The following is a 10,994-nucleotide window of genomic DNA, read 5'->3' as shown; positions in this document are numbered from 1 at the left end:
CCAAGTCAAAGGCAGGAGCCAAGAATTCCATCTGGATTTCTCACATGGTTAGCAGGGGCCCAAGCATTTGGGCCTGGCAGATTATCAGGGAGTTGGGACGTTGGATGGGAAGTAGAGCAACTGGGAATTGAACAGGCATTCTGATACAGGATTCACACAAGCAGTGGCTTAACCCACTGAACCACAACTCCAGCCCCTTAAGCAATTTTTGTACATTACCCACAAAAATATACACTGAAGATTGTTCCACATTCATTCATATAGCGCTGCTTCATTTACTTCTTAGAGATCATTCTATATTCCCTCTTAACAGATTTGCTTTATTTTTTAATCTTTTATACAATATTTCATATATGAATGTTTTTACAATTTTTAAAATATTTGTTTATTCAAAAGACAAAGTTACAGAGACGCAGAGGCAGAGAGAGAAAGAGCGAGAGAGAGGTCTTCCATCTGCTGGTTCACTCCCCAAATGGCCAAAACAGTTAGAGCTGCACTGATCTGAAGCCAGGAGCCAGGGGCTTCTTCCAGGTCTCCCATGTGGGTGCAGGGCCATCTTCCAATGCCTTCCTAGGCCATAGCAGAGAGCTGGATCAGATGTGGAGCAGCCAGGACTTGAACCAGCATTGCATGAATGCTGCATGACTGCCAGCATTGCAGTACGTGGCTTTACCTACTATGCCACAGCCACTATATTTACAATTTTTAAGTTTATTTATTTATTTATTCAATTTGAAAGGCAAAGGAAGGGATGAAAGAGAGAGAGAGAGAGATCTTCGATTTGTTGGTTCACTCCCCAAATGTCCACAACTGCTGGGACTGGGCCAGGCCGAAGCCAGGACCACAAACTCAATCCAAGTCTCCCACACGGGTGGCAGGGACCCAATTACTGAGCCATCACTGGTCTCCTAGGGTGTGCATTAGCAGGAAGCTCGAGTTGAAAGTAAAGTTAGGACTGGAACGGAGGTACTCCAGTATGGGATATGGGTGTTACAAGCAGAGACTTAACCACTATGCCAAACTCCCACCCCTGCATGAATGCATTTAATCAGTATTCTATAGACGCTCATGGTCTCAAATACAAACTTTAGGGCTGGTGTTGTGGTGTAGCAGATTAAACTACAGCCTGTGATGCTGGCATCTCGTATAAGCACTGGTTTGAGTCTCAGCTGCTCTAATTTGACCTAGCTTCCTGCAAATGCACCTAGGGAAGAATAGGAAGATGAGCCAAGTACATGGGCCTCTGCCACCCACTTGAGAGATAAGGAGGGAGTTTCTGACTCTTGGTTTTGGCCTGGTACAATCCTTGCTGTTTCAGGCATTTAAGGAATGAACAAGCAGATGGAAGATCTTCCTCTGTTTCTACCTCTTTCTGGGTAACTCTGCCTTTCAAATAAACAAAATCAATCTTTAAAAAAATTGTTCATACTATGCTGAAATGATGATCCTTCTAGATACTGAAATCTTTTTTGTAATAGAAGATGACTGTATGAGGTTAGTGTTTGATTTCAAATCAAGTTATAAAGTACTTGGTAGAGAAAACTGTTGGGTTATAGATGAATATTAAAAAGTACAAAGCATTAAACACATATGCTGTGTCTGAAAAACATTCCCACAATCAACTCTTAAAAGAAAAGCAGCAACGCCAAGAGAAAATCTCCACCCACTTAGACTCCTCAGGAGGAGTAAACAGACAGGCCTCATGCAGTGTCTTAAAGGCCACAGTGGAGCTTTGCCACGCTAAATGCAAGAACTTGTCAGAGACCCCCTTCCCTTGGAACTAAGAACTTCCCCAAGGGAGTCTGGATCTAGCATTCTGAACACACAAATATTCACTTGTCACATAATAATTCATTAGAGGACCTTTGGACATGCAAGTGGATGAGCACATTTCCTTTTGCCCTCCCTACTGAGTATAGTGTTTTTGAATTTCATTTTGAAATGCTTATTTTAAAAAAAAGCTTTAAGAATTGCACCAAGAACTTCCATATATCCTTTATCCAAATTTGTTATTTTTCTTTTTTTTTTTTTTTTTTTATTTTTGATAGGCAGAGTGGACAGTGAGAGAGAGAGACAGAGAGAGAAAGGTCTTCCTTTGCCGTTGGTTCACCCTCCAATGGCCGCCGCTGCAGCCGGCGCACCGCGCTGATCCGATGGCAGGAGCCAGGATCCAGGTGCTTTTTCCTGGTCTCCCATGGGGTGCAGGGCCCAAGCACCTGGGCCATCCTCCACTGCACTCCCTGGCCATAGCAGAGAGCTGGCCTGGAAGAGGGGCAACCGGGACAGAATCCGGCGCCCCGACCGGGACTAGAACCCGGTGTGCCGGCGCCGCAAGGTGGAGGATTAGCCTATTGAGCCACGGCGCCGGCTCCAAATTTGTTATTTTTCAAACATTTTCTCACATTCTCTCCTGCATGTATATCTACATTTTTTGGTGACTTTTTTTGAGATTAGGTTGCATGTGTCATTTTTTTATCAGTGCATATTCCCTAAAAATAAAGATATTCCATTGATTTAGGGGTAGGGAGGAGAGAAACTGACCCAGCTACTTCCATCATCCCTTTTATAGAATCATGGACTGTATTCCATTGGCAGCTATAGCTCATTGCTAAGAGACTCAAGGAGATGAATAATTTTCTTGAATGTTCACTTAGTGAGTAAGCCCATAGGCACACATATGCTTTGGCCTGTTCAGCTATCCTTTCCTCTCCCTCTGGCAACAACCTTAGGAAATGATTTCTCTTCCACTGGTAGAGAATTAGTGGGACTGTCCTTCAAAATGTCCTGCCTCCTGACCATGAGACAGGCATGGAACTCAATTAGGTCAGTTAGGGCCTCTGGGACACCTGAATCTTGAAGAAAGGGATTTAAAGCTTGAAGACGGATGAGAGGGCACCTCTAAAAGTGGTGCCCTATAGAGGATGCTTAATGGCTCTCATTACTCAATGATCTCTGCTCATCTATTTGAGACTTGCTTCAGTATTTTTTGCATTCTCTACCTCATGTCTTTCCAACAATTTCCACAGGTTTAGGTTGGCCAGGGTCTGCACATGGGTTACACTGCCATTTGAGATGTCCACATCTCATATCAGAATGGTGTTTCAAGTCTCAGCTACTTTGCTTCAGTTTCCTGCTAATGCATCCTGGGAGGATACACCCCCCCCCCATCTATCTCTCTATCTCTATTTATCTCTATCTGTCTCCATCTATTTCTATCTATCTCTATCTCTATATATCTCCTGCTCTCTGTCTTCCCTTCAAATAGATGAAATAAATTAAAAAAAAAATACAGATAACTTGAAGATTTTTACATAAAGACTTTCACTAAAGGAACTGTGACTTAGATTGCCTAGAAAAAAGCTGGCTCTGGTTACACACTTCTGCAATGCTTCATGTGCCAGTGCCTCACAAGCTTACAGCTCTGCTGTTCAATCCAATGGCACCTTATTTCACACTCCCAGAAGTGACCATTCCTGGAAAAGCAGAGCAATCCTTCTGTTAGTTACAGCTATCAGAAATATCTCCAGCACGGGAGCACTGTCTTGCTGTTTATTTTAGCTCCAAAGCCTTCAAAGTGCTCCATCTGGGGGTGGCAGAGTGATGAAATACGACCTGACTTGGGCGCAACAGACCAGGGTGGGCTTCCCGCCTGATTGACTCTTGGGCCTGCTGCCAGCAGGAAGAGAAGACACTGCTGATTCCCTTTCTTTTTTCCCTAAAGTCTACGTATTTACTTTCATCTATTTGACAGGCAGAGTGACAGAGAGAGACAGTGAGACAAAGAAAGAGCTCTTCCATCCTCTGATTCACTCCTCAATACCTGCTGCAGCTAGGGCTGGACCAGGCTGAAGCCAGAAGCCTGGTACTCTTGGGGTTGGTGCCATGGCGAAGTAGGCCAAGCGTCTACTGGCGGCTCCAGCATCCCATATCAGCACTGGTTTCTGTCCCAGCTGCTCTTCTTCTGATTTAGCTTTCTGCTTAGCCTGAGAAAGCAGCAGAAGACGGCCCAAGTGTTTGGGTCCCTGTACTCATGTGGGAGACCTGGAAGAGGCTCTGGCTTCAGATCAGCCCAGGTCTGTCTGCTGTGGCCATTTGGGGAGTGAGCCAGCAGATGGAAGACCTTTATCTCTGTCTCTCCCTCTCTCTGTAACTCTACCTCTCAAATAGATAAATTAAAAAAAAAAAAAGAATTTTAGAAGTCTGGAACTCTGATGTACAACGTGGGCATCCCAAGGGGCAACTTAACCCACTGTGTCACAATGCTGACCCCTCAAAGCAGTTTTTTTTTTCTGCTACTATTTTTGCCACTGATCTTGAATTATCAGACTCTAGCAAATGGGAAGACAGACCTGCCTGGTTTCAGTGAAAGGGTCTTATTTCTCTAGGTTGCTTCATCACTGTCAATGGCCCACAGATTTCTCCTACAGCATTTCTTGTGTTATGCTTACCGACAGGCTAGACTGGCACAGGGGAGACTGGGTTCCCCACACTGTATGTTCAAGGTAGGACCCAATACATAATCTGAGGGCCCCAGTACAACTGAAAATGGGAAATCTCCGGTTTAAAAATTGTTGAGAATTAAGACAGCAGGTTTTTTTTTTTTCCATGTGTAATTCTGTCAAGTGCAGGTCCTAAGTACAGGACACAGACCCCTGGAAGTGGCTCTGTGCAAAGCCCAGCAAAGAATCTACATCCTCAAATGGTAGGCATGCTTGGAGGGGTAAGAGCTGGGGACAAGCAGGTTCTAGACTCATTTCACTGTATGGGTCTCTTCACCCCATTTCCAACTATCATCTCAGAGATCTTTAATATCAAAGACCCCTGAGGGTGAACCAACGCAAAAAGGAAGACCTTTCTCTCTGTTTCTCTCTCTCTCTCTCTCTCTCACTGTTTGCTCTGCCTGTCAAAAACAAAACAAAACAAAACAAAACAAAACAAAACAAAAAAAAACCACACCCTGAGAAATCTATCAGTTCTCTAGAGCACAGTCATCCAGTGAGATGCTGATATTCATGGTTATCTATGATAGTGCTGTACAATCAACAAATGCATTTATCTGAAACAAAAGCTCTAGTACAGGTTATTAAAAGGAAATACAAATACTACATTTGAAATGATTAAAATTGTCACACTATTCCAAAAAGAGTACACGTTAAAATATTTGTAAAAAATAAATCAGTAAACAAATCCACCATATATAAACAGTCTCTGATATCTTCATTGGTAACTAAGTTACTTAAAGTTATTTAGAAGCAAACTCAGATGTACCAGTAAAAATCTCAAAGAAAATGTCTCATGTGGCTTTCTGACCTTGCCTTTTTATTCTTAAGCATTTGCTACATTCCAAGTAACATTCTTAAATTAGTTATAAAAAGCAAGAGGACACTTCCAATAATCAAAAGGAGGCTTATGTAAGAGTGACAAAAATAAACATAATTTCTTCCCTTCCTCTTCCCTTTCCCCCAATATAGGCTTTTTGCTATTGATATAAATTATTTATCACTTTTAAGAAAAAACCTTCTAGGGGCCCAGTTTTGTGGTGTGGCAGGTTAAACCACCACCTGCAATGCAGGCATCCCATATGGAGTCCTGGTTGCTTCAGCTCCCTGCCTGGGAAAGCAGCAGAGCATGGCCCAAGTGCTTGGGTCCCTGCACCCACGTAGGGGATCCAGAAGAAGCTCCTGGCTCATGGCTTCAGCCTGGCCCAGCACCAGCTGTTGTAGTCATCTGGGGAGTAAACTAGCAAATGGAAGATCTTTCTCTCTCTCTCTCTCTCTCTCTCTCTCCCTAACTCTGACATTCAAATACATGAATAAATCTTTCTTAAAAAAAAAGAAAGAAAAAAGTTTCTAGTATTGGCTTCCCCATTTCTAATAAATAACACATTATTTTTAGAAGTGTGCTTAGAGCTAACATTGAGATACAGCGGGTTAAGCTGCTGCTGGCAACAGTAGCATCTCACACTGGAGTGCTGGTTTGAGTTCTGATTGCTCCACTTCAGATGCAGTTTTCTACTAATGTGCCTGGGAAGGCAGAATAAAATTCCTCAAGTGCTTGGACCCCTGTCACACATGTGGCAGACTCAGATGGAGTTCCAGATTCCTGGCTTCATCCTAGCCCAGACCCAGCAGTTGCAGCCATCTGGGGAGTGAACCAGTAGATGAAGGATCTCTCCCTCTCTCTCTCTCTCTCTCTCTCTCTCACTCTCTCTCTCCTTGTCACTCTGCTTTTCAAATAAATAAATCTTTTTTTTTAAGGGCATGGTTTATGTGGCTTAGAAAAACATTGGGAAGGAGATAGCTAACAAACTGAGAACAGTTGTTAGTGCTGGATTACTTGTGATGGGGTTAAAGAGGACTTTTACTTGACTTACTTTTGCTTATTCGAATATATGTGGTGAGCACGTACTTCTTTTATCAATCAAAAATAAATAAATAAAGATATTTTTTAGAGAGAAAAAGCTCCAGCATGCAGTTTGGATGTAGCCTGCTGGTTTAGGTTTGGCCACATTAAGAATCTTAATCTTGGGGCCAGCACTGTAGCTTAGCAGGTAAAACTGCTGCCTGTGACACCAGCATCCCATATGGGTGTCTGTTCGGGTTCCGGCTGCTCCACTTTTGATCCAGCTCCCTGCTAATGTGCTGGGAAAGCAGCAGAGGATGGCCCAAGTACTTGGGCCCCTGCACATAAGTGGGAGACCCAGAAGAAGCCCCTAGCTCCCGGCCATTTGGGGAGTGAACCAGTGGGAGAATGTGCTCTCTCTCCCCCCCCCCTCTTTCTTCCTCTCCCTTTCTGTAACTCTGCCTTTCAAATAAATGAATAAAATAATTTTTTAAAAGAATCTTAATCTTTAAGCCTGGGCCTCAGTTTCCCTAACTATTAAATAGTGTTAATACTTAACACACAGAGATGTCATGAGGAAGATGCTTATCACATGGTTAATAGACATTCAGTAAACGTTCCTTCCCTGAGCCTCAAGTTTCTTGCCTGTAAAGGAATGAAGCTGTATCAGTTAACTATAGTCCTTTCTGAAGTTAATATTCTAATTCCCTCTTTATATCGACAGAACAAGATTGCTAAAAGAAAAATAAATGCCTTTACTTGTCTTCAGGTAATTATTTTTCTTTCACTTCCTGAAAAACCAGAGAGCCAAAAACAGATGAACAGTGCTTCTGGAATGTCTGCACGGCTCCACCCTGGGCACCTGGGAAATGATGGGGTATTTCCACTCATTGACTCTCCCTGATGAGGAGAGCCTTCCTTAGTTGGAAAAGGATCAAACTTCCACATTAATAGTATTACACAATCTCAATTTTGATCCTGGAGTACTCACGGCATCCTCTTTAATTGGTTTGCTTACATTTACAGTATTTGCAATCCAGATATTCTGCTTAAGCACTTACGCAAATGTTCTATAATTTATTATATTCAATGTATACATCATTGGTTAAAGTCCAATTAAATCACAATCAATTAGAGAGGGTTGTACATTAACTGATTTTACAGAGTTGTCATTTACATATAGGTAATGCTAATAATTTCCTATCTTTGATGGTACTAGAATAATAATTTTGTAATTCTCTTTTTACTTTTCTAAGATTGAAAAGTGGCTTGAATCATAGCAGTGGTAACAGTTACCAGTCTATAAGAAGGAAAATACGTAAAAAGAGAGCAAGAACTTTACCATGGGGAAATATTGCCATATCAAATTTCAGGAAAACATGACATGTTTTTTGTTTAATTAAAATTTTGTATGGATACAGAATCATAGCGAGGAACACCCACATGGTTTAGAATTCAAAATATCTAATGTATGAGATTTCTTAATTTAAGCCTTTTCTGTGCTTGCTGAATACCAGTGGGTGAAGAATGCCTTCAATGCCATTTTGGCAGTCCCAGTGCCCTGTGTAACTTAGCAGGATTCTTTACCATGCCAGGTTATAGCAGCCCCAGCTGTTCTGTAGAAGAAAGCTTACTGTGTTTAACATTAATTTTTTAAGAGATATTGTAATAGGGTTGAAAATAAAGGATTTTTTTTTCTTTACACATTTATGATCAAGTTTCTGCATTACAAATTGGAGATAGAACATCTGGCTTCTTACTGTAAATGAAAGGCTGGAAGAATTCTTATTATGAGCAATAATAACACAAATTAACATTCTGTGAACATCTACTGTTTTTTTTTTTTTTTTTTTTTTTTTTTTTTTTTTTACGGGCAGAGTGGACAGTGAGAGAGAGAGACAGAGAGAAAGGTCTTCCTTTGCCGTTGGTTCACCCTCCAATGGCTGCCACGGCTGGCGCACTGCGGCTGGCGCACTGCGCTGATCAAGCCAGGAGCCAGGTGCTTTTCCTGGTCTCCCATGGGGTGCAGGGCCCAAGCACCTGGGCCATCCTCCACTGCACTCCCTGGACACAGCAGAGAGCTGGCCTGGAAGAGGGGCAACCGGGACAGAATCCGGCGCCCCGACCGGGACTAGAACCCGGTGTGCTGGCGCCGCAAGGCGGAGGATTAGCCTAGTGAGCCGCGGCGCCGGCCTACATCTACTGTTTTCTAAGCATTGTACCTGGTATTTAGCCATGCATTATCTTATTTAATCTTAACAAAACTCTGTGAGATATTTTTTACTTTTCTCAAATGAGGAAATGAGATTTATAGAAGCTAAATCATTTACCATTTACAGTGTTGATAAATGGTGATGCCACGTCTGATTCTGAAAGCAACTTTCATTACTCTACTTCGAGGAGGAAGATGGAAATGTTCTGAAGTCTGCTGCATTACCTTCAGCAATTGAAAGCACCTTTTTGTCACCACCAACTCCTCTTTCCTTTACCCTTTTTTGTTCCAATAATGCCGATCTGCTTATATATCCCTTGAAGTTCTATTCTCTCAAGTCTCTGGGCCTTTGTTGATAATATTTTCTTGGCTTGAAATTTCCTTATCACATTTGTATCAGACCAGCTGGTCTACTGTGAACTCATTTTCCATGTCTCAGTTTAGACTGCTGTGCCAGTCCCCTCTCACTGCGCTTCATCAAGGATATTACTATGTCACCATCTAAACTGTGAGCAGTCTGGGGAATTTCTTTTAAAGATTCATTTATCCATTTGAAAGGCACAGTTAGACAAAGAGAGAGAGAGAGAGAGAGAGAGAGAGAGAGAGAGAGAGAGAGAGATCTTTTATCTGCTGACCCACTATTTCCCAGATGGCCACAATAGCCAGGAGTGGGCCAGGCCAAAGGCAGGAGCCAGGAACTTAATCTGGGTCTCCCATGTGGTTGATAGGTGCCCAAACACTTGGGCCATCTGCTGCTGCTTTTCCTAGGCCATTGGCAGGGAGCTGGACCAGAAGTGGAGCAGCCGGGATACCCACTGGAACCCATATGGGATGCTGGCACTGCAGGCAGTGGCTTTACCTGCTACACCAAAACACCACTCTTTCTCTCACTGTGTAACTCCCTTTCAAAAAAAATATTTGCTGAAATAATTAAGGATCATAAATAAGCATATAAAGTTAGGGAAAAACACTGGCTTAGGGGTTAGGATGCCTGTGGCTCAAATCAGGGACCCCAGGTTTGTTCCTTGATTCAGGCTCCTGATTCCAGCTGCCTCGTGCTACTGTGGACCTTGGGAGGCAATGAGTGATGGCTCAAATAACTGGGTCCCTGCCACCCATGTGGGAGACCTGGATTGAACTCCAGGCTCCCCAACTGCAGCAGGCCCAGCCCTAGCTATTGTGGGAATTTGGAGAGTGAACCAGGGTATGGTAGCTCTCACTCTAAATAATAATAATAATAATAATAATAATAATAAATATATATAGTCTTTTATACTATGCCTATTCTGTCTACACGTTGAATGACTCCTACTTTATCATTTAATAATGAGTAACAGTATGTAACTTTCATGCATGCATCAAATATTTATTTAACCACTGTGCCAGTGCACAATGATGCACTGCTTCAAATAGACTCATTCCTTTCCTTGCTATTCCTTTTCCTGGAAATTTATTAAACCTTCCTACCTTCCTTCCTTCAGTTCAGTCACATACACCAGAAGGCTCTCTCTGAGTCCCCATTACATCAAAAATCAGCTGTCTGTATCTCTGTCACCCCTCCCCCATCTCTAACACAGAGGCAGGGATCGAGGTCACCTCATCTGTGTCCCGAGGGACCAGTATTGCATGGGCTAAGGCCCTAAATATAAATATTGAAATAACGACTCCTTCATTGAACATGGACTAACACCTTGCAGTACCTTTAAGTCTCACCACAACAAGTGCATTAACGATTATATCTGCATGTTGTAGGTGAGAAAGAGGTTTGAAAAAGTTTAGAAACTTGCCCAAGGTCATAGCGGTGGAGTCTTGTCTCAGGAATCTGAAGAATGAAGTCTCCCTTGAGCTAAAAGGCTTCTTCCCATTATCTTTTCCTCAAGTTTTCGTTTAGCTTTGGCAAAGTCTTGCCTTCTTTAGACCAATGACTCATCTACCTTAAGATTTTGAGGGGAGGGGCAATACTCCGTTTTTCGTATTGGCACTTGTTCGACCTCTCTTCTGGAAGCAAATTGATTTTCAACTTTCTCAAGTCTCATTCCTTTTTCATTCCGCGTGGGAGGACGATCATTCGAAACGGCATACGTGTGAAAAACAAAGTTTTCTTCCTTCACGAAACACAGCGACGAATTTAGTTAAGGCGAAGATAGTCCTAGTCATGTCTAACGCACAATCCGAGATTTGTGGGAGTTTGGTAGTTCACACCTAAGGCGGCGGAGGGAGGACTGTGTTGCCCATAGCTAAGATGGCGTCTAATGACCATCTCCTGTGCCTGGACCTGTTCTTTTCATTCGTGGCTACATTCAAGAAGTAGTAAAGTGAATAAAGTTTAGTAAAATTTGGTACTTTATTACTAAGAAGATAAAATGAGAGTGGGCACGATTTGTTTGTAAAAGTTTCAATGTTCAAATTCTTTCTTGCCCTTAACCAAAATGGTCGTCAA

The 10,994-nt window shown here is 42.5% G+C and overlaps 1 long non-coding RNA gene across 1 annotated transcript; it reads right to left on the bottom strand.

Moving 5' to 3' along the window:
• Positions 1 to 295: 295 nt before the first annotated feature.
• Positions 296 to 10,724, bottom strand: LOC149124341 (uncharacterized). Its single transcript, XR_016214763.1, has 2 exons — positions 10,338 to 10,724; positions 296 to 566 (listed from the first exon to the last, which is right to left on the bottom strand). It is a non-coding gene; the product is annotated as an uncharacterized LOC149124341 (long non-coding RNA).
• Between the last annotated feature and the right edge of the window lie 270 nt (positions 10,725 to 10,994).

This window comes from Oryctolagus cuniculus, chromosome 10 (genome assembly GCF_051225735.1).
Source record: "Oryctolagus cuniculus isolate XC-2025 breed Fujian yellow rabbit chromosome 10, ASM5122573v1, whole genome shotgun sequence".
NCBI lineage: Eukaryota > Metazoa > Chordata > Mammalia > Lagomorpha > Leporidae > Oryctolagus > Oryctolagus cuniculus.
This window is presented reverse-complemented; position numbering and strand designations above follow the sequence as displayed.